Source organism: Mustela lutreola, chromosome 7 (assembly GCF_030435805.1).
Source record: "Mustela lutreola isolate mMusLut2 chromosome 7, mMusLut2.pri, whole genome shotgun sequence".
Classification (NCBI taxonomy): Eukaryota; Metazoa; Chordata; class Mammalia; order Carnivora; family Mustelidae; genus Mustela; species Mustela lutreola.
Genome location: NC_081296.1, coordinates 109,954,681 through 109,977,662, shown reverse-complemented (window position 1 = coordinate 109,977,662; position 22,982 = coordinate 109,954,681). Strand labels below are relative to the sequence as shown.

Below are 22,982 nucleotides of genomic sequence, written 5' to 3'. Positions count from 1 at the left end.
AGTATTATTCACAGAGGCCAAGATGTAGAAACAACCTGAATGTCCTGTGTCCTTTGGTAGATGAGTAGACAGAGTAGATGCGGTATACATATCAGTGGAATATAATTTAGCCATAAAAAAGAAGGAAAGCATGTGCCTAGGTGTTCAGCTGGTTAAGCCACTGATCCCAGAGTCCTGGGATGGAGTTCTGCCTTGGGCTCCCAACTCAGCGGGGAGTCTGCTTCTCCCTTTGACCTCTCCCCTCTCATGCTCTCTCTCTTTCTCTCTCCTCAAATAAGTAAATAAAAAAATTTTTTTTTTAAAAAGGAAATCTTGCCATTTGTGACCACATCGATAGAACTTGAAGACATAACGCTAAGTGAAATAAGTCTGAGAATAGACAGAGCCATCGCAAGAAGCTTGCGGCCGCTCCAATTAGCCAAGGTTTCTAAAGGTAGACTTGACATTTATAAATTCTGTACAATCATTGGTCATGTCAAGAAGAGACTGCTTTGTTGTTGGCAGATGTGTGGGATTTGGGAAAGATTTTGCTGTCATGGAAGACTGGGTAGAAGGACAGGCTCCTCTTTCTCGCTTACAGAAAATCTGTTCCTGCCCCGGAGCTTGCGATTCCATTTCCTTTGCTTTGATAAACTACAAGTGGTTTTAAATTGAGTCATAAATTTCTCCAGGCTTTTTAAAAACCATCCCCCTGCCTTTGATTCCCTCACCTCCTGTGGCAGTGAAATCTGGCTGGAGACATGCACATACCGCCTTGCTCGTAGTTGGGCTGGGAGTTCGAAACGGACAGGCCATGCCTTGCAGAGTGACCTCGACTTCTTAATCGTCTGAGCTGGAACCAGAGAGACTGCGAGGGAGGATATGCTGGGGGCTGTAGGTCTCTGGGACAGATTCAGCTGTGTCTAGAAGAGACCCAAATACCATATGCTTGAAGCGAACTGTTTACAGACGGCTCTGATAAACTCTTTTTGTAGATGACTGTATTGACTACTGCATTTGGAGTCATGGTCTCAAATGAGTTTTCCCTTTCTTTTTTTTTTTTTTTTTAATTAAATTAATTTCTTTTCAGCATAACGGTATTCATTATTTTTTCATCACACCCAGTGCTCCATGTAATCCGTGCCCTCTATAATACCCACCACCTGGTAGCCCAACCTCCCACCCCCCCGCCACTTCAAACCCCTCAGATTGTTTTCCCTTTCTAATTCATGATTTTTAACATAATACGTGTTGCTTTGATTAACTATATCAGAGCAACAGGGCCCAAATACTTGAAGCGTAAAGCCAGTGTTCAGTGAGCACTGATAAGAGCGACTATCCTCATCACCAAAGCTTTGTACAGGCCCTTGGTGGGTTGTGTGCAGGAGACCCTGGGTGGGTCTGTGGGTCCCTCTGTCTACCCCTGCTTCTTTAGAACCAATTATCATGTGAAGACAGCAAAGGGAGTGTGGGGTGCTTCTAAGTGGCTGGGATTCCTACGGCCCTTCTCCCCTTCTCCCGCAGTCTGTGCTCTTCCAGGAGGCTCAGAACATGCTAGGCGGGACATCACCACCCTCAGTCATGGCCAACTGCTGCTGTCTCTTCTCCGAGTAGGTCTGACTTGAAGCAAAAGAAAATTCCAACTTTGAAGTTTTCCCTGAAGTCAAACCTATCCCCAGCTGTCCCGGCAGGCCAAACCCTCCCTACTTCTGCTTCTCAGTCCCCGCCTGCCTTCATCACACACAGCCTCGCACACCCACATTCTCCTTTTCTCTCCTTTCTGGTATTCTTGTTCTCTCCCTCAGCACAGCTCATGTCAGGAAGTGTCAGGGACATAACAGGCTCCTCAGACTGATTCTCATTAAGGGGCGTATAATCTATGGGCTCCTCGCCATCCCCATAAACCTTCAGTTTTAGGAGTTAAGAGTTTTAGACCAACTCTTCTTCCAACCAGCGGTATAAGCCCCTTTGTGGAGCTGTCATCAATTCACCTGTCTTTTTACTCATTCATTCCAGTATTTACCAGCACAGCACAGCACAGTATCTACAGGGTATGGGGGTCTGGGCTCCAATCCCATCTCTGACAAGCTGCATGAGTGGGGGCGAGTTGTTCAACCTCTCTGTGCCACTCTTGGCATCTTTTAGATGGACAGAAAAGCAGCACCTACCTCAAAGCATTGTTAATTTATTTAGCAAATACTTTTATAATTCTCAGGACACACTGCTCCTATCCTAAGCCTTTTCACCAGTCCTATAGACCTTCAGACATGCATACATGTTGTGCATATATAATATGCATTATATATATGTGTGTAATATGTGTGTACACATACATGCAAATATGTATGAATACATAAGATAACTAGTAATCCCAATGTGAACAGCTGTGAGGTAGTACTATTATTAGACCCAGAGTGACACCTATGTGACACCTAGCCTCTCCCCGGTAGGAGCCATTTGAATGTGTTCTTTATTTTTTTCTTTTTTAAAAAAACTGAAGCATAGTTAACATGTAGTGTCCTGTCAGTTTCAGGTATCACTGTAGTGATTCAACAGTTCTACGCGTTATTGAGTGCTCTTCCCGATACGTGTCCTCTCAGTCCCCTTTATTTCATTTCCTTCTCTAGTCTCTGTATTTAAGAGTCTGGTATTTTGTTTCTCTTTTTTTTTTTTTAATTTTGTTTTGTTTCCTAAGTTCTACTTAAGAGGGAAATCATGTGGTATTTGTTTTTCTTACTTAGCATTATACCCTTGAGATCCATCCATATTGTGCAAGTGGCAAGATCTCAACCTTTTTTATGGCCAAGTAATATTTCATTGTGCAGCTATACCACATCTTCTTTATCCATTCATCTGTGAATGGACCCTTGGGCTGCTTGCATATGTTGGCCACTATAAATAACGCTGCAATAAACATAGGGGTGCATATTATCCTTTTGAATTAACGTTTTCATTTTCTTTGGGAAAATACCCAGTAGTGGAATTACTGGATCATATGGTAGTTCTATTTTTAGAACTACTAATGTCGTTAGAATGCACTACTACTTTAGAATTACTAATTTACATTCCCACCAACGGTGCATGAGGGTTCCTTCTTCTCCACCAGAATTAAACATCTAAGTGCGTTTTTCACCATCCTTCATGTTCAGAAAAGGCATCCCCACTTCCCATAGCACAGGTCACCTCATTCCTCCAGAGGTGTTTGTCAAGGCCCTTGGATGACATTCGGTGCTGACATTCGTAAGGGCTGGGCTGTGGAAGGAGGGGGTGGCCTTGTTCTTCACCCCTCCCTGGGGCACTGAGGTTCTCATACTTACCATGACTTCTGGGAAAAGGGAATGAGGGACTGACCTCCAGTTTCGGGTAAACAGTTAGTTACTCCCCTCCCTGGCACCAGGGGAGGAAGCCTGGAGAAGACTGGTGGGGAGAGGGACACGCACCTCAGTCACTATTCCTAATGGCTTCTGAGAGCTTAGGACGGAAGACAAACCTCATGTCGGCAAGTGTCCCCTGCTGCAAGCAGCCAGGCAGGAAACGACAACTTTGTGGGGTTTTTCCCCCCTGTGTTTCTGTTTTTTTTTTTTTTTTTTTTTTTTTTTTTTTTTTTTTTAATGGTACAATCTAAGAGGGTTTAAGATGAAAGAGAGAGGTGGCTGCAAGACCCCTTGGGGAAAGGAGCAGGCAGAAAAGGGTGCCCTGAGAAGAGTAGTGCTGTCTGGACCCTGAAGGCCTGCCACGCAGACAGACAGGGAGATGATTCCTTACCAAGGGTTAGAGAACAGACCCCGGATGTTCCAGGGATTTGGCGCTCTGGGATTTATAGACTTAATATAGTTTATGCTTTTGTGGCCTCGTTGGTTAGGAAACTGCAAGATTCCGTGTTAATAAAATTCAAAGCAGGGCTGATAAACCACATCCCATAGGGAATGTGGTTGCCACTGGGAATCCCCCAGCACGGGGCCCACCAAACCATCCAGAGGGGACAAAGAGCCTCGGGTTGTCTGGGCACTTTTTCACCCTCGCCCCCCCTCACCCCCTCCTCAGTGATACAGCAAGTGTCTCCGGGAAGGGAAACTCAGACACCGAAATGAGGTAAAGAGGAGCAACTTCGTGCCTGACGGGACAGGACTCAGGGCTCCCTGGAAATGCGCAGGGAAAGGGGTCGCGGCATCATGGGTTGCCTTAGGCTGATATGTTATCTTGCTGTCAACTGAAACAGTAGCTAAGTGGCTCAGACCTGGGTTTCAGCTTCTGGACACCGTCTCACACGGATACGGAAAGAATTTGGTAAATAATTGGGTTATTTGAAACCAGTGTTTTCCTTTACTCAGTGACATCCTAAAGGTACTTATTACCAGACAGGCAAAGGTTGCAGTTCAGCTGGAAGCTTCAGGTGCCCAGAAATGGATTTAATCTTCGAAGTATACCCCTCATGCACCTGGTTATTAGAGAAGGAAGGGGACTATGTCTGTGAGTCCAAGGCTGAGAGCATTCCTAAGAAAACACAAGTTTTTATGACCCTTGTGGTATTTCAAGGCAGAGGCAGGCAGACCCCTCAGGGACTCAGGGCTCCCAGGCTGCCAGCAACACGAGACTCCTTAAATGCAATACACAAGCGAGAGGCAAACAAAGGGAAAAAGCAGGAGAGGAGGCAGCAACTCTGCTATTTTTAAACTGCCAATTAGAAGGTCTAAAATTACGTGGCTAGAACTACATCCGCTCCAAGTTAATCATACTCTTCTGAGCCCAAGTTTTAAATCTTGTTTTCAAAGCCCCTGATCAGAATATTCAAAAAGATCGTTTCTTGACTCCGTGAGGCCCAAAGCCAAGCTGTGGTTCAGTATGGTTTCTCTATTCTTGGTTAGAGTTCTTAAACCCGTCTTCTGAATATGTTTATTCGTTTGTTTGTTTGTTTGTTTGCTTCTGGGGGGGGGAAACAAAAGAAAGAGAAAAAGGGAAAAAAAAGAAAGAGAGATTAAGAAACTAAAGAGACAGAATGACAGAAAAAAATCAGGAAAAAAAATGAGGCTGTATGGGAATTTTAAAAAAATGACATAATGGTTCTGTGATTCTGTTTGACTAACATACCCTGATTAACATGGGCCTGCTCACCACTTACCCTTGGCCTCCTGTTACCCCTCTTCTCCCTCTAGGCCCCGCTAGCCCAGCAGTCAGGATATAAGGTTTTGCCCAGGGCAAACTCCAGTTTCTTCCACTGACATTGGACCCCAGAGAGCTCAATTCAAATGAAATGGGAGAGACGGTGCATATTAAAATCCTCACCACCTAAAAGGCCTGATACAGGGGCTAGGCTTCACGAAGGCTGCATAAACCACAGAAGTGTGTGGAATCCCCAATAATTCCTGTACTCTTCCCACGGCACACCACCTGCCTTGGCGGGCTGGGTCACGTGTGGCTTCTAGTGCCTAGGCTCTCAAAGCTGTCTGACACAAGAACACAACTCGTTAGGCCAATAAGCACTGAAAGAGAAAACTGCAAACAAATAAACGAAATATAGAAATATAGCTTTCTGGGTAGCAGCTAAGGGAAATTAACTTTATTAAATGGAGGTACTGGGTTTCAGCCCATGCCTCTGTATGTTTTGAAGAAAGCATATTCTATGTGGTCACTTGGAAGGGGCATCCTATTTGCCATGACAATGCTTTTCTTTCTTTAAATCTGTCAGTCAGGAGAAGAACGTCCATTTGGCTTTCCTCAGGAAAGAATATGAAAGAGTTGCAAAGACAAATAGGGTGTTTTCCAAATAACAACACCTCCGGAGAGACTAAAAGGGAATGTGTGGCACCCACGTGTGAGCTCAGGCCCCGGTGCTGGTGGCTGGAGGAGGCTGGCTGTCCCCTTGCCGCCTCCTGCCCCAGGCACGCTTAGCTCTGCAAGACTCCTCCTCCACAGGTGACCAAAAGAAGTCAGAAATGATATGAAGGAAGGGCTGCTGCCACCACCAGCATCTGTCTAGCTTAGTGTTTGATGCCTTTTTCAACTATTACTCAGCACAATGCTCCATCCTCCATAATCTCACATTTAACAAAAGGCCACCTACACCATTTAAAAAAAAAAAAAAAAAAAGGCAAATAGTGGTGAACACAGAATTACTTTTTAAATGTGTGCTTATGGCTTCTAAGCATTAAAAAACGTATCTGTGTACCCCGTGGAACCGCCACAATGGCAAACACACTGCCCAGAAAAGTACCTTAAAACGAGGTCCTTTGTGTCTTTTGGGAACTACAACAATTCGGACGAATGAAAGATGATGCGGACGGCACTGCCCCGGGGTTCCAGGGCAGTATCATAAGAGATCTTAACGCTATAAAAAAAACAAAAACAAAAAAAAACACACACAAAAAAACAGTGCTTCTGTTTTATGGTGGGGAAATCGAGTTACACGGTAATTACTTAATTGTTCCAAAATGAAACTGAAAAAAAAAGAAATCAGGAACAAGTGTTCAAGTAGAATCCTCGTTTCCAAGCTCTTGCATCTACACCCTCTCTGCATCGAAATACTACCCTCTATCTTCCTCCTGCCACAATAAATAATATAAGCTCTCTTCTTTCCTGAAAAGAGTTCATTCTGGGGACCAGACAGGGTGCCTATTTCTTTTTTAATACTGCCCCTCAGTCCTGTGAGCTCTGATTAAATGATCCCACATGCTGAGCTCAATAATTGGAGTTGCCTAGTTCCCGACCATTTGTTTGCCAGCTATAATGAGTGTCACTGTTTTAAGGGAATGACTGATACGCTAAAAAAGCAAGAAAGGGGCCGGGAGGACCAGCAAATAAGGAATCCTATTCAGAAGATGGGAGGCACTAAAGGTCACCCCTGCCCAGCCTCCCGGGTGCGCCCCACACCCCAACCCGCCCCACACCTACAGGCTCATAAATTGCAAATCCGCATTCAGAACCGAACGCTACCCTTGCACACTGCATCAAATTCAAATGCTAGTAATATCGAGGCCCATTTCTCAGCCCTTGTTTGGGTTTTGGCATTTACCAGTTGAACCCTTGGGCAAGCAGCCTCCTGTCTCAGAAGTCTCCTCACCTGTGAAAAGGCACCCTACCAGGACCTCAGTGGCATCCTGTGTTCCTATGAGACAAGCTGGTTTGAGGCACTCTAATGAAAGCCCACCACAATCAGCCACAGGCCCGGGGGAGAATCCATGAGCCGCCGAGTGCGATTTGATGTAGAAGGATGGGGAACATCTGTACTTAGAGCACAGACTCTGTGTCTGCGCTTATAGACTTGAACCTTTCTAGCTGCAACCACTCCTGAGGTTAAGAAAAGGAAGCACACATAAAGGAGCGTACATACAACACGCAGTGGTTGTATGAAGTATGTAAAACGGGTCTTGATGTTGGAGAATTCGTTAAAACGTCTCCACAGCGTCTGCCACACCCTCCACACTGTAGTGCGTGCTTGAGAAAGGACAAGACATAAAATGACCCTCAGGGGCTCCAAGTTTGCCAGTTTGCCAGAGGTCACCGAGTGCCAGAAAACATGACGAACGCTGCCTAGGGGCGTGTGGTCAAAGAAGGTGATCAGACTGAACCTTACAAGCAAGCAGGAGTTAACCAAACAGGAGATTAAGAATCCAAACTTGGGGGCACCTGGGTGGCTCAGTGGGTTAAGCTTCTGCCTTCGGCTCAGGTCATCATCTCAAGGTCCTGGGATGGAGCCCCACCTTGGGCTCTGTGCTCAGTGGGGAGCCTGCTTCCCTTCCCTTCCTCTCTCTCTGCCTGCTGCTCTTCCTACTTCTGATCTCTCTCTGTCAAATAAATAAGATCTTAAAAAAAAAAAAAAAAAAGAATCCAAACTTGGACCGATACAATAGACCAAGGAACACAGCTGGTGAGAGCAGCAGGGACTCTGTAGCGATCGGAGTGTGTGTTGTTGGAGGTGGAAAGAGGCAAGGAGGAGCTGGTGAGGAGGAAGGAGAGGTGCCTTGGGGAGAGACGCATCCAGACCCTGGAGGCTGAGGTCTAACCCACAGCACAGCTCGGGAAGCAGCTGGAGAGCAGTTCTGAACAGGGAACAACACAGTCCATCATGTTTACCTTGTAGGAAGATTATTCTGATAGCAAGCATGGAGGACTGAGGCAAGTGTGTGAGAGCAAGGACAGGAAATTGGGGAGGTATGCAGGACAAAATAGTGGTGACTATCACTGGTTTTAAAATAAAGAGGTTTTTGGTCATTCATTATGAGAAGATAGCCTAAAGTGTGGGTGGGCAAGCCGTGGCCAGTGGGCCAAATCCTGCCCCTTACCTGGGTTTTTTTTTTGTGTAGCCCTAAGCTAAGAATAACTTTTATATCTTTAAATGATTGAAAAAAAATCAAAAGAAGAATACTGTTTCATGGTACATAAAAATTTCATGAAATTCTAATTTCTGTGTCCATAATTAAAATTTTATTAAAACACAGCCATGCTCATTTGTTTAATATTGTTTATGGCTATTTAATGGTTGCAACATAACGAATGGCTTCCAAAGCCAAAAATATTTACTATCTGGCCTTTTTATAGAAATCTTTTGTGAACCCCTAGTCTAAGGCTTGAAGATGAGAGGAGAGAGTACAGGGTCCTTGAGGGCAGGGATAGCGTTATCTCATCTCTGAATGCCCAGCTCATGTCTATCTCATACTAAATCCTCAGCTTGCTGATGGAGAAATGAGTGAGGACCAGAAGGCAACAGTCATAAAACTATAATGATGCCATTATTATGCCCCACTGAGTGGCTAAGTTGGTGTTTATCTTGGCAGGACGATCTTTGTATCTGGGAAGGTCCCAGAACCCCATATCCCTCAAGATATTCTACTACCTTCGGTGGGGCAGGAGAAGAGGGAAAGACTCCCTGAAAGCAAGATGTGAGTGACACAGAAAGACTCATTATTTTCAATCCTTTATTTAAAAATAATCCTAAGGCACCTACAAGGAGTAAGAACTGGACAGGTGCTGGGGACACGTCTGAAGCACAGCACTGGTCACCTAACGAGTGTTCCTGTATCTGTTCCCGCCCCTCCAATTCATTTTGCAGACAAACTGAGGGTAATTTTTCTGAAACATGGAAGACAGCACTTCAGGCCCTATATTTCAGCCTCTCCTATAAAAAAAAGTCCAAGCCCTTGACCGCGCCCTGAAGACCCTCTGAGGTCTGGTCCTTCCATAGCCATTGCTCACCAAGTTCTCCTCTCAGGGCCACCCTCCAAGGACACCTAACTACCTAGTTTCCTAAATGGGCCAAGCTATTTTGGGTCTCCAAACCTTTATCCTGCTGGTCCCACTGCCTGCCATGTGAACCCCCCTCCCCACAGTGTTTTCGCGTTCCTTACAGTCCAGCTCCAGAGTCACTAGGCATGGAGCTGGCAGGTGTGAGGACAGCGCATGGCAACAGTGTGTAGTGGACAAGAGTGGCAGAGAGGCAGGAAACCTGCCTGCTGAATCACAGAGATCCTACTTATTAGGGATGACCACAGGGTTAAGACAGCAGTGGCGGGCTCAGAGGTGAGGTTGGGACTCAGGGATCAGGCAGTTTTTAGGTTGTCAGAGGTTATTGATTTTATGAGAGGTGGGCTTCTTAAACTTGGGCGTGCATCAGAATTATCTAGGAGCTCATTAAAAAGTCCCAGGTAACCAACCAGAGTGGCTAAAATGAAAAATACTGACAAAACCCCAATTATCGGTGAGGATGTGGAAGAGCTGGGGAGCTCTCAAACAGTGCTCGTGGAAATCTTAAAATGGTGCAACCATTTTGGAGAACAATCTACCAGTTTCTTATAAATTTAAACATATATTTATCATATGACTCAGAAATTCTGCACAAAAACTATTACATGATGATTATAGCTGCTCATTCTTAATAAGCCAAAACTCTATAACAACACAATGACCACTAACTAGTGGATAAATAATCATGGTATACCACACAAAAGAACACTAATTCCCAATTAAAAGGAATGAATAAACGATATATGCAACAAAATGGGAGAATCTCAAAACATAAGCCAGATACAAAATAATGTATTATTCATGGTAACTTATGATTCTATTTTTTACAAAATTCTAGAAAAGGCACTAATAATGGTAACAGATAGCAGATCAATGAACGCCTAGAGCCAGGAGTTTGTGGGAAGGGGTACTGAGTTCAAAGGACACGAGAAAATGTGTTTTGGTGATGGAAATGTTCTGTACCTTGATTGTGCAGGTGACTACAGAAATGTATGCTTTCATCAAAACTGATTGCCTTTGTACTTCAAATAAGTCTATTTTATTGCCTATAAATTATACTTCAATAAAAGTGACAACAAATAAATGATTCAGGTCCTGTGAAAACTCCTGACTTAAACTCTCTGCAAACTGGGCGCAGGGAATCAGTGTGTTCAACAGGCCCAGCAGGTGATTCCAATATGCTCTAAGTTTGTGAATTGTTGGGTTGCCATTTTACTGGGCTGGCTGAAAACACCACAGCCATAGCTCTCTCTAGCTATCAACCTTGGCTTTTGGAGAGTTGTGATATCACACTCCAAAGAGACTTCACTAAACTAGAGGAAATCTTTTAAGTTCACACAAGCCAGTCACCTGCATCTGGGCAATTCTAGCTACAAATCTGCTCCTTGGTTTCTATCTAGCTTAACTGCATGCAGGAGAAGATTCCAGAATCTCCTTGAAATGGGCTCTGGAACAGGCTTCACACTCAGAGTCCTCAATCGGGAATACCTCCAAACAGCAACCCAAGGTCAAATCTACCCACAGGGAGCAAAGGAGCTCCTCCTCCCCCAAAGCTCCTACTGCAGACAAGTAATAGTGCCATTCAGTCTGTATTCTGGAAGCAGCGCGGAGTTTCCGAAGTTACTTACTCATCTACTCATCCATGCAAATTGAGATAGTTAGGCATTAGACATGCTTACATGCAACCATGGTTGATTTTTAAAAAGTCTCAACAGTTTAAAGTTTAGATTGTAAGAGCCGGACAGTTAGATTGTAGAAAGTTACAATTTTTACCTAAAATACATATGCCACTTTGGGAAAGGATGAGTAATTCTGTGTCTCTGAGGTTTCTCAGGATGGGTTTGGGAGTTTAGGTGTAATGCAATCCATGACACTACCTGTGATAAAACACCTCTCCATGTCAGTAACTAGCACCCCAGGGTTGCTGCCACCTGCCTAATTGTGTAAGACAACTTAGGACATGGGTAGCATGCTGTAATTTGGAGAGCAATGCATTATGGGTTAAATTAAACTAATACCCAAATACTACTAATAAATTATGGCTAAGGGCAGTAATGGATATTATACTGTCTTCAGGGGTAGAAATTTTACCTTCCTGGAAGCTGACTGCTTTGTCTTGATCACAATTGCTGCTCCTCAGGAACCTGCATTAATATAACAAATCACTAGATAAAATAGAGCCTGTGTCACAGAGCGATTGCTGCATAAAGAACAGCTTGAACAGCTTGAACAGCTTGAATCGCCCGACAATGTCAAAGAAAATTCAATACTTAATAGTCAAGGACTTTCCCAGGATGGTTTTGGTATTATTGCTGTTATTTTTGTTAATGTCTTCAAAATTTTAGTTCAGATTTAAGGCAGTCTGATTCTATACAAAAAGCCTTGCTCTAGATTTTTTTTCATTAAGTAAACCTGGAGCGTACAGAGCAGATCAACATTCCTAAATAATGTGAGACAAAATTACATGCACTACACACTTCTCAGAAGGACGGAGATAGAACCAAATTTCCTTAGATCACTGTATCTCAGATACATCTAGCATTAGAACAAAGAGGGAAAGGCTTTGGTGCCTCAGGAAAGCAAGTGAGAACATCTATCACTTCCTAGCAACTGTGTCTAGGACTGGGGATGAGTTTTGTTCCTGGAAAAACAGCAACGTGGCATTTGGAGTGGACATCCCAGTAATACCACTTAGAGAGCACTATCTGTCGTGACATATGCCTCGGAGTTAAGAAGATGCTTGAAAGAATGTACATAAGCACTTGGTACAGCTCTCAGGGTACCATAAGCGCTTAATAAAGGTTAATTACCACTAGCATCTTTTTCTCCATCAACCCTGTTTTTGAAATAATGAAATTGAAGATCACAGAGACTCCGCAGCTTGCTCAGGCTCATAAAGTAGTTAAGTGTCATAATAGGATCTTAACTTATATCTGAATGGCTCTAAACCCGGAGTTTTAACCAGTCTCCAGCACTTACTTTCCTCAATACAGAATTACTCTCCTTGGTCCAGATAAACTACTAAGATCTTGGAAACAACTCAGAGGTCTATATTTATCTATTGCTGCATCTCTGGTTAGGATACCTGAGCTGACTGAAGATAGCTCCCAGGCTGACAGGTGCATGGGGGAGGGGCAGGCTGTGTCAGGCTAAGGGATGGCTTCGTGTACAACCTCTCAGACAGACCTGATTCCTGCATCTTCTCCAAGCCTCCTGTTCTCAGTCGAGGTAGCTTTCACTATGCAGACTACACACTATGCAGATATATACGTACGCACTATGCAGGCAATATGCAGCACATACTGCCATCTATGTTGCTAGAATATGTCCTATCGCTCCAGGGATCTTAGGACACATGTTCAAGTTTTTCAATGACTTGTTGCATAGTTTCTCCCAAGAAAACACATAAGGTGTCTAAAGTCAATTATATTTAACGTGATCTTTTGGTAAGGAAAGACATTTCACCTGAGTGATGAAAATCACTTATTTCATCTACAGTTGAGGACACAAATACATCTGTGCTGGAAAAGTACTGCAGAAACCAGAAACCGAAAATGCGCACGGCAGCACTGAGATGGGTTCTGTTGCTAGGGTGTCTGATGATGCATAAATAGATAAGGACTACAGAAAATCTTATTAATAAAGTTGATGTGTCTTTGGTTGACTGGCCAACTCCGGCTGCCTTCAAAATCATTAAACTTCAGACCAGGCTTAAGATTTATTAAGAGATCTTGCTGCCTGATAGTCTTTATAGGGCTATTCTTTTTTTTTTTTTTTCTTAAAATTATTTACTTATTTGAGAGAGAGGGTGTGGGGGGAGGGGCATAAGGAGAGGGAGAAGCAAACTCCCCACAGAGCACGGAGCACGGAGCATGGAGCACGGAGCATGGAGCCCAGCACAGGACCTGCTCTCAAGACCCTGAGATCATGACCTGAGCTGAAATCAAGAGTCAGATGCTTAACCAGCTGAGCCACTCAGGTGCGTAGGGCTATTCTACTGACAGGTGCTGCTGTCCTATTTGGGCACGGGGTCCATTTCCAGCAACCAAAAGTTTTGAGAGAAACTGAAATCAAGTTTAGTATAATTCAACCACAACAAGAATGTAACAGGAATTAAAATAGAAGACTCCCAGATACCAATGATTTCCTCCTAGACCATTGAGATAATTGGCAGGATAGAATAATTTCTTTCAAACACAGGAATCCAGGGAAGAACATTTTTGCTCTACATGAAAGCACTGTTGATTCTTCATCCCTTATCCTCATCATCCCAGCTGACACTTACTGACCACTGACCTCACGCGAGGCAACCGTGTTTAAGTACCATGTGTCGCATGTAGTCCTACCAAAACTATAAAATAAGCACAACTGTTATCTTTCACTCTACAGGGAGGCTCCTGAGGCTTCAAGCAAGTAACCTGCCTATGTTTATGGGTTAACAAGTGGCAAAGCTGATAATCAACCTAAGTCATCTGTTCCCGAGTCCGTGTGCTTACTGTGACGGCAGACGTGACACTCCGTACTTTCCTTCAACTCAGTTCTGATGAAAGTCCGCTGAGGTAAGTAGCAGCAGGGATGGGGCACAAACACTGTGCAGTTTCCCAATTCTCTCGACCATCTGCTTCTTGCCAAAGGCCTCTCTCTCAGACTGTACCTCTGCTGCTACTTTGCTGGTGCCCCTGGTACCCGGCTCAGCACTCCCAGTAGCCCAGAGTCCACACCATGTATGCTGAACCTTGTCTTCTGTCATTCCCTTATACTTCTGCAACACTGCAGAGCACTGCATTTGGATTCCTGAGTACTCACCAAGAGGCTGCATGATCCAGCCCTGAAGCTGGGGAGAAGCTGTGGCCAATGAGGTAAACCTTGACCAACAGGAGACATGAAAAAGGAAAGCACTGAGCAAATAGGATCCCCTCCTCTCTCCTCCCCGCGAACGGCTCTGAGATGTGGTTTCTGATCATAAACTCTGTGGCGAATACCCCTGTTGAACAGCTTGTCAGGTCGTGACCAGCAGAGCTCCACACTGCAACACATTTTCTCGCCTTTGCCTTGCTTGCCTCACTTGCCTTCTTCCTTTTACCGGCGTGGCTCTAGGTTTGTGCTTAAATAAAGCTTCGGCACTTTCATCTCTGCCTTGGGTTCTACCTTCTGGAAGTCTAGGGCTGAGACACAGTGTTGTCCTTATTTCACATCTAAAAAAACTGGGTTTCAGGGAAGTGGCTTGCCCTAGATAAGGCAAACTCTATGGGAGAACCAGCATTTAAACCCAGCTCCAGCAAACTCGAAAGCCTAGTGTTGAAGGAGTTAACCTGACTGGAGACTAGGTAGTTGTACTGTTCAAAGCAGATAAGAGTCTAGTAAGGTGATAGGGGATTCACATATATTCCCTCAGGCCTGGATCCTGTGTTCACAAGTACCACACCACCACACACTCACACACACACACACACACATATACCCTCAAGGAGCAAATTCAAGTTGGAGGGACAGTCCTCCTTCTTCTATTTCACTCATAACTTTTTAAATTGTTCCTAATGTTAGTTGTAAAATGTTTATGATATATCTTATGATCTATTTCCAGTTTTACTAAGTATTTGTCGGGGGTCATCTACATGCAGTCTACTGGGCAATCCACTCAATAGTTTTCTGAATCCGATGCCACTAACATTGAAATTGGGCAGAGGAGAGCCCATAGTCTGATTAGTTGAAGGCTAATCAAGACCCTTCTAAGAGCAGTCCCTTCTCTGGAACTCTAAATAATTAGACAAGGGTCTTTCTCTGGATTCGATAGTATCTACACTCAACCTTAACTGGGACACACAAAAGTATGTCCACTATTATCTCAAGGTATCCCAAGAGACAGAAAACATTCTCTTGAAAAATGTCCAAGCAAAGAAGCCTCAATTTTTAAAAAAATGTTTTTAAAGAAACAAATGTATGCCATCCATCACTTTTAGTTACAAGAGGTATTAGATAAAATCCAACTAAATAAAATGGGATGCCTACATCCTCAAATGGTCAGGGAATGCCTTTAAACATCTAGGAAATCACCAAAATCGTGTATCTGGCCAGTGAATATAAAAACTGATTAAATTCATTCCCTGGAGAAAACTTACTAGAATCAACACTCAAGGATTAGGCTTCAAACGGTCAGCTCCCTGAGGATACAAAAAGGTGCTCGTGTTACCTCTGTAAGCAGAGCCTTTTGAAATATTGAGTGAAACAAGGAGCATCAGCTTATCTTTGGATAAGGTAAATGCGCAAAATGAAGGAAAGGCTGAATCACACCATCACACCACAGAACAAAGAAGAAACCCTCCTCTTGCACTTCCCTTCCCCCTTCCTTCATCCAGAGGGATGGGCTTCTCTCCATGGGCTGTAGGGTGTGCCCATCTGGTTTAAACCTCTGGAGACAGGTCTAAGTGCCAAAAGGGGCTGCTCTCAAGGTATTTCAAAGGGCATTGTAAAGACTTCTTTTTTACTTACAGTTTTTGCCAGCAAGAAAGTCATCTTTTTAATTATCTTTTTTTCCTGTTTTTATCCTCTTCTCTCTAGGAGAGTCAAGGCAGAATTCCAATGGTGCTCCCTTTCTAAATGGAACATTCAAGGCTGAGGAGGTTCTCAGTATGTCCCCTCTAAACTAGTGTCTTCGTTTGGATTTCTCCCAAAAGAGGTCCTGAGACAAAGATCTGAGTACTGTACAAGTAGTTCATGTGGGTGGTGATCTTGGGAGTAGATTTAAGGAGTGGGGACGTGAAATAGGAGAAGGGAGAAAGCTAAAAACTTGTGCACCTGAGGTATAATTCCCCTGGGAAATCTGAGAAATCATGTGGAACACACATCAGAACCACACCCCTGGAGGATGGAGAGACTGGGCATTGTCTACCAACTCCCATCCCCCACTGGTGGAGGGTTGCTCCCACAGCATGAGCTCCCTGCACTTGCAGTTTACTCCAGGCTACTCGTGGACAGTAGGGAGTGAGGAGGAGAAACCCCTCATGCAAAGATGCTACAGATGCTGGAAGGGGAAAGCTGCTGGTCTTCCCCCACAGCTGCAGGGAGACTCCAGCTGGCTGGGGGATATGGGACAAGGCAACGACTTTTCATTTACTCTTCTTTTTTTTTTTTTTTTAAGATTTTATTTATTTATTTGACAGAGAGAGATCACAAGTATGCAGAGAGGCAGGCAGAGAGAGAGACTGGAGGAAGCAGGCTCCCTGCTGAGCAGAGTGCCTGATGCGGGACTCGATCCCAGCACCCTGAGATCATGACCTGAGCCGAAGGCAGCGGCTTAACCCACTGAGCCACCCAGGCGCCCTTCATTTACTCTTCTAAAATATGCTCCAAAAGTTCTTAACCAACGGAATATTTATAAGCAGGGAAGAGATAGGGTCAAAGCAGTGGTTTAGGAAGAGTAATTCTGCACGTACATGGATGAGTCAAAGCAGGAGAAGATGGGAAGGTGGGGGCCCGTCTGGAGTCTGTTGCAACAGTTTTTACGGTATGAGCTTATAAAGTCTAGATTTGAGATCTCCATGGACATGAAAAGAAAATGCCCCCTGGAAATGAACTGGCTGGGGAAGGCAGAGAAGGATGAGTTAAGGGAGAAAGTGTCGACAGTCATTCTGAAGATTTAGTCTGGAAGACTGGAGAATGGTGCCATTACAAGTAAGAAGGTTGGAAGAAGGACCCCTGCCTGGGGGGTTGGGGGCAGGATGGGGAAGTGAGGCAGGAAATCAACTGTTTGAGATGTCCTGTTTGTGCTGGTGGAGAGACATGCAGGTGGAAATCTTCAAAGAGCAGCTGAAAACTTCGTTGTGTCAGGGAAGAAAAGTTCAACAGAAGGGAATGAGTAGAGTCAACTTCCTAGGGGTAGGAGCAGGTGAGATCAATGCCATTTATGGTTTTGATAAAAACAATAGAGTTTTGGAGAAAAAACCCAGCTAGTGAGTGACCTTGCCCTCAGTCCCCTCATTCGTACTCTGGAGCTACTGATAAAAGCAGCACTGATGGTGGGCATCCAGTCCACACGGGTGGCTCCCTTCTCTCGCACATCCTATAACAAGATGTGGCTTTCTGATCAATTGTTCTCCATTACACGAGTGCCTGGAAATGATTTTGTACCATTAGCTACCTGTCCCCAAGTGTGCCTCAGTATCTCCATGGGCATGCCCAGCCTGTACTGAACCTCCATTTTTCATTCAGTTAGATCACAATAAAAATGACTTACACCTAACATGCTTCTCATATTATCCTAACATTGTTTGATAATTTTCCACCCCATACAGTCCTCATTACTTACTGCCCCCACCTTGGGGTAAAAATCTTTGAAAAAGACTTTATTCTCCCACCTGGCCAAATTTCTACTGAATTTATTTTTGAACCACATTTTAGTTTTCTGAATATTTTATTCTTCAGTTCTCTATCTTAAAAGCCTCAACAAGCGTGCCATATCTATTGTTCCCACCCATAAGAAGGACAATGAATGTCTATAGTTCCCTTTATCATTAAGACAGAGTATCTATTTGACTGTCCTTTATCACATTAGAATTTGAAACCAAGAGATAAGTTTTTAGACAGAAACACTTCCCGCTGAATTGCAATGGGCTAGTATCCAAGCAGGGCCTAAGGGCACGTCTCCAAAAGGCTGATGGCAAATAACGGGCTTTGTATAAGTAACTCAACCTGATATGACATCTACTAATGCCAGGTCTGGTCCTGTGCTCTGCCAGAGCAGAGAGCACTCCTACCACCATTCCAATTATGAAGTATCCTCGACAGGAAGAACACTCTTATTTTTAAAATGATGCTTGTGTATATGTGTGTAGGCTGAGGTTCAGGTGTGCTACAGTGTCCCACGCAAGCTGGCATTAATTCTTGCTGGTTCGTAGGTACTGCTTTTAATAAGTCATTATTACTGTATTGATATATGTCCAGCCTCTGAGCCAAACTATACCTCTTAGAAGATGAGAGACACCTACTTCTCTAAAGTAACATCATTATACAAGCACTGGCTGTTAGCGCAACTGATGAATTATTGAACACGACATCTGAGACTGATGTACTATACGTGGGCTAACTGAATTTTTAAAAAAATTTAAAACAGTAACTTCATTATGTACTTACTATTCACTGAGTATTATATTATTATATAGCAGATATTGAAATTACTTTTTAAAAATATATCACGTTAGTCATCATACAGTACATTATTAGTTTTTAACATAGTGTTCCACGAGTCATTATTGGCACATTAACACCCAGGGCTCCATGCAATCTGAGTCCTCCTTAATACCCATCACTGGGCTAACCCATCCCCCCACTCCCTCCCCTCTAAAACCCTCAGGTAGTTTCCTGCAGTCTATAGTCTCTCATGGTTCATCTCTCCCTCTGACCCCCCACCCTTCATTTTCCCCTTCTTTCTCCCAATGTCCTCTGTGCTATTCTTTATGTTCCATGTATAAGTGAAGCCATATGATGACTGTCTTTCTCTGCTTGGCTTATTTCACTCAGCATAATCTCCTCTAGCCCCATCCATGTTGATGCAAAAGTTGGGTATTCATCCTTTCTGATGGCTGAGTAATGGTCCATTGTGTATATGCACCACATCTCCTTTATCCATTCATCTCTTGAAGGGCATCTCAGCTCCTTCCACAGTTTGGCCATTGTGGACATGGCTGAAATTACTCTTTTTTTGAGAGTTTTTAAAATCTTAATTCAATTAGCCCACATATAGCACATCATAACTTGCAGATATAGTGTTCAATGTTTTATCAGTTGCATAGAACACCCAGTCCTCATCACATCCCATGCCCTGCTTAATGTCCATTACCCAGTTACCCCATCCCCCACCCACCTGTCCTCCTATGACCCTCAGATTGTTTCCCAGAGTCAAGAGTCTCTTGTGGTATGTCTCCAACTCTGATTTCTTCCCATTCAATTTTCCCTCCTTCCCCTATGACCCTCTGCACTGTTTCTTATATTCTACACATGAGTGAAACCATATGATAATGGTCTTTCTCTGACTGACTTATTTCACTTAGCATAATCCCCTCCAGTTCCATCCATGTTGATGCAAATGGTAGGTATTCATCCTTTCTGATGGCTGAGTAATATTCCATTACACATACAAACTATATCTTTTTCTATCCATTCATCTGTTGAAGGACATCTCTGCTCCCTCCACAGTTTGGCTATTGTGGACATTGCTGCTATGACTACCCTATGACACAGCAGTTTTATTACTGGATATTTACTCTAAAGATACAGTTCACTATTGAAAAGAAGGGGCACCTGCCCTCCAATGTTCATAGCAGCAATGAAATTACTCTTTTAATTTTCATAATAATTCTATGAGGATGTATTATTAACTTCACATTATAGGTGAGGAGAGTTAAGTAATATGCCCAATGCTATCAATTAGCAAAGGCAGGGTAGGAATTTGAATTTGAGTATTCTTAGGCAGGATCTCTTTCTATCCTGATTTTCATTAGGGATCAGTAATGTTTGCTAAATGAGTGAATGTGTGAGGGATTTTAAAACCCACATCCTTAAACTTGATGTCATACTGAACCATTTTATAGTCACAATAATAAGCCCAATACCTTGGACAATGTGTATGTTCCCTACATGTAAATAGTTGACAATTATACAAAATCAAGAGTTGTCTTCAAAGAAATGCAGCACAGAATAGATAAATAGACTGTGGTTATCCAGACAATGGAATAATTTTCAGTTCTAAAAGAAGAGCTATCAAACCATGAAAAGACATGGAGGGCACTTAAATGCACATTACTAAGTGGAAGAAGCCAATCTGAAAAATCTATATACTGTATGATTCCAACTATATGACATTTTGGTAAAGGTCAAACTGTGAAAATGGTAAAAAGATCAGTGGTTATGATGGGGGGGAGGGTGGAGGACGAGGAAGGGATAAACAGGAAGAGCACAGAAGATTTTTAGGGCAGTGAAAACATGCTGTATACTACTATAATGAGAAAGTCATGTCATTATTTATGCGTCCAAACACACAGAATGTACACCAAGAGTGAACCCCAAGTAAACAGTATACTTTGGATGATTATGATGTCCATGTATGTTCATCAGTTGTAACAAACTACCAGTCTGGTGAGGGATGCTGGTAGTGGGGAAGGCTATGACTATGTAGGGCCAGGAGGTATATAGGAGATACTTCCTCTCAATTTTGCTGTGAACTTAGAATTACTCTTAAAAAAAAAAAAATTTTTTTTTTTTTAATGAGGTGGGTGATTATAGCTGAAAAACCAAGAAATACATTACTACCTAATTCAATTGACAAATTTTCAGCTAAAATATATATATATATATATATATATATATATATATCTCCATTAAAAGAACCAAGCTTTGGGGTGATAGTAGGTTTCTTTTTCTTTCCTGTATTTTTTTTTTCTCTTGGGAGGAGTACAAATTAATTCAGTAGATTAGGAGGGAAGATCAAGTACAAAAGCAAAAAAAGTGTATAACAGAATGTGACCATATGGAAAGAGCTAGACGTTTCCTCTTTTGTCTTTGGCACAGCACAAAGGAAGGGCTCAAGTTATAATTACTTCTATTTTTTCAAATTTCACCTCTTCTATTTTTCATCACTATCCACAATCTATTTGTTTATTTGCTCAATCCCAGTGAACATTTATAGTTATGTCAGAATTGTTGACCTGTGCTCCCATGGGAAACAGCTTTATTCACTATAGTACAGTGTTGCTGTATAGTTCCTTTAGTTCTCACAGTCTCTACTCATTTCCTAAATTATTTGGGTAAATTTTCCCCCTCTCCCATTAATGAAATTATGTCATACATCTGTAACACAGATTTTTTTAAATTATTTATTTATTTATTTATTTGACAGACAGAGATCACAAGTAGGCAGAGAAGCAGGCAGAGAGAGAGAGAGAGAGGAGGAAACAGGCTCCCTGGCGAGCAGAGAGCCCGATGTGGGGCTCGATCCCAGGACCCTGGGATCATGACCCGAGCTGAAGGCAGAGACTTTAACCCACTGAGCCACCCAGGTGCCCCGAGATTTTTTAAAAATAAATTTATACCCCCCACCCATTACAAAATTTTTTAAATAAAGTCTTTTAAAAAAGTAACACTGAGGGACAAAACCCACTAAGTTGAACAAACAGACCAAGATTATGTGACTTGTGTGTTGCAAAAACCTACACTGTGCTCTGTTCATCTTTATAACCATCATTATAAACAGTTAGCCAACTCCATTCCTCAAGTCAAAATCTGAACTTGGAGCGCCTGGGTGGCTCAGTAGGTTAAGCGACTGCCTTTGGCTCAGGTCGTGATCTCTGGGTCCTGGAATCAAGCCCAGTGTCCAGCTCCCTGCTCAGCAGGGAGTCTGCTTCTCCCTCTCCCTCTGCGCCTCCCCCTGCTCATGCATGCTCACCCTGTCACTCTCTCTTTCAAAGAAATAGATAAAACCTTTAAAAAAAAAAAACCCTTTGAACTCAAATAGGCCACACTACCAAGAACTGACCAAAAGGTGTATAGATCAGCTTGGCTTCCGACCCTTAATATTAACACACTAGGATCTGCAAAGATACCTTATTGTGATCAGGGCATGGTGCTAAGTCCTAGGGTTGAGTTCCAACCTTCCCGTGGGTTCCGGAGTATACTCCTACAATATCTAGGATACACTGCTGCTGTTTTCCTTCCCTGGGACTTAAATGATAGCCCAATAAGCCAATGAACACCTAATACCCGCACATCATATTCCTTGATGTTAGAAAGCTGCAGCAGCAGCGTATCACTGATATCTGGCAGGTGGTTCCTGCTGTCCGCCACCTGAATGCGTGCCAACATTGCTCCAGAGCTAAATAACAACAAGGAATGAAAACCCATTCACTCTTGGCTCTGCACTACCTGTTTTTAAATAGTTACCTCTTCTTAACTCATCTCTCCTTCTACCAAGTGGATTTTTCTATTAGAGGTTATCTCTGGAGTTCATTGTCGAGTCCATTTTAATTCCTGCATTCCCCTATGAGATATTCATTCAAAATGAATTGCTATCGTGTCAGTTACATAGCTCCGCTCCTGGCATGGGAATTGTATTTCTTTAATGGCTTTATTCCTCTAAACATATTCTTTTTAGAGGTCTCCATTATCCTGCAGTCCTTAGAGGGACCCACTGGCAATCGCAGAATAGGGCTCTTTGCTGCCTAGAGGCTTGAGAAACAAAACTGAAATATTTGAAAACTAAAAAAGCTCCCGAACCGATGTGTGTCCTGGATTGACTGTTACTGGGCACCGAGCACCAAACACAACACAGAATGGCAATTATTCTTCCTGGCAGTTAGGGTGCCAAACGAATTTTTTTCTGCATTTAAAAATGGATGGAGATTTTCAGTAATTGAATGAAATAACGTACAATAATTTAAAATATTGTTCATTCAGAGAGAAATTAGGCTTTAATTAAATGGCATCACTTAATATACTGTCGGCAGATATTATAATTGGTTTCTTTAGCAGAGAGCACAGTAATACCTAAGCTTTACTCAAGTGCTAATGGTACGAATGTAGCCCAGTGGATACGTAAACAGCCTGGCCACTTCTATCACCCCCAGGGAATGAGAACTGAGCTTTGATCATGACATCTGCACAGCTCTCCATCAGTCATTTCTTTCTGAAATAAAATTATTAATCACCCAGACTAAACAAACGCTGTTTACATTAAACAGGTATGATACCCAGGACTTTCCGGGATATTAAGCTGTTCA

General features: G+C 43.1%; 1 pseudogene; it reads right to left on the bottom strand.

Moving 5' to 3' along the window:
- The window catches only part of LOC131837241 (small ribosomal subunit protein mS35-like), a 44,509-nt pseudogene extending 22,441 nt beyond the window's left edge, over positions 1–22,068 (bottom strand).
- Between the last annotated feature and the right edge of the window lie 914 nt (positions 22,069–22,982).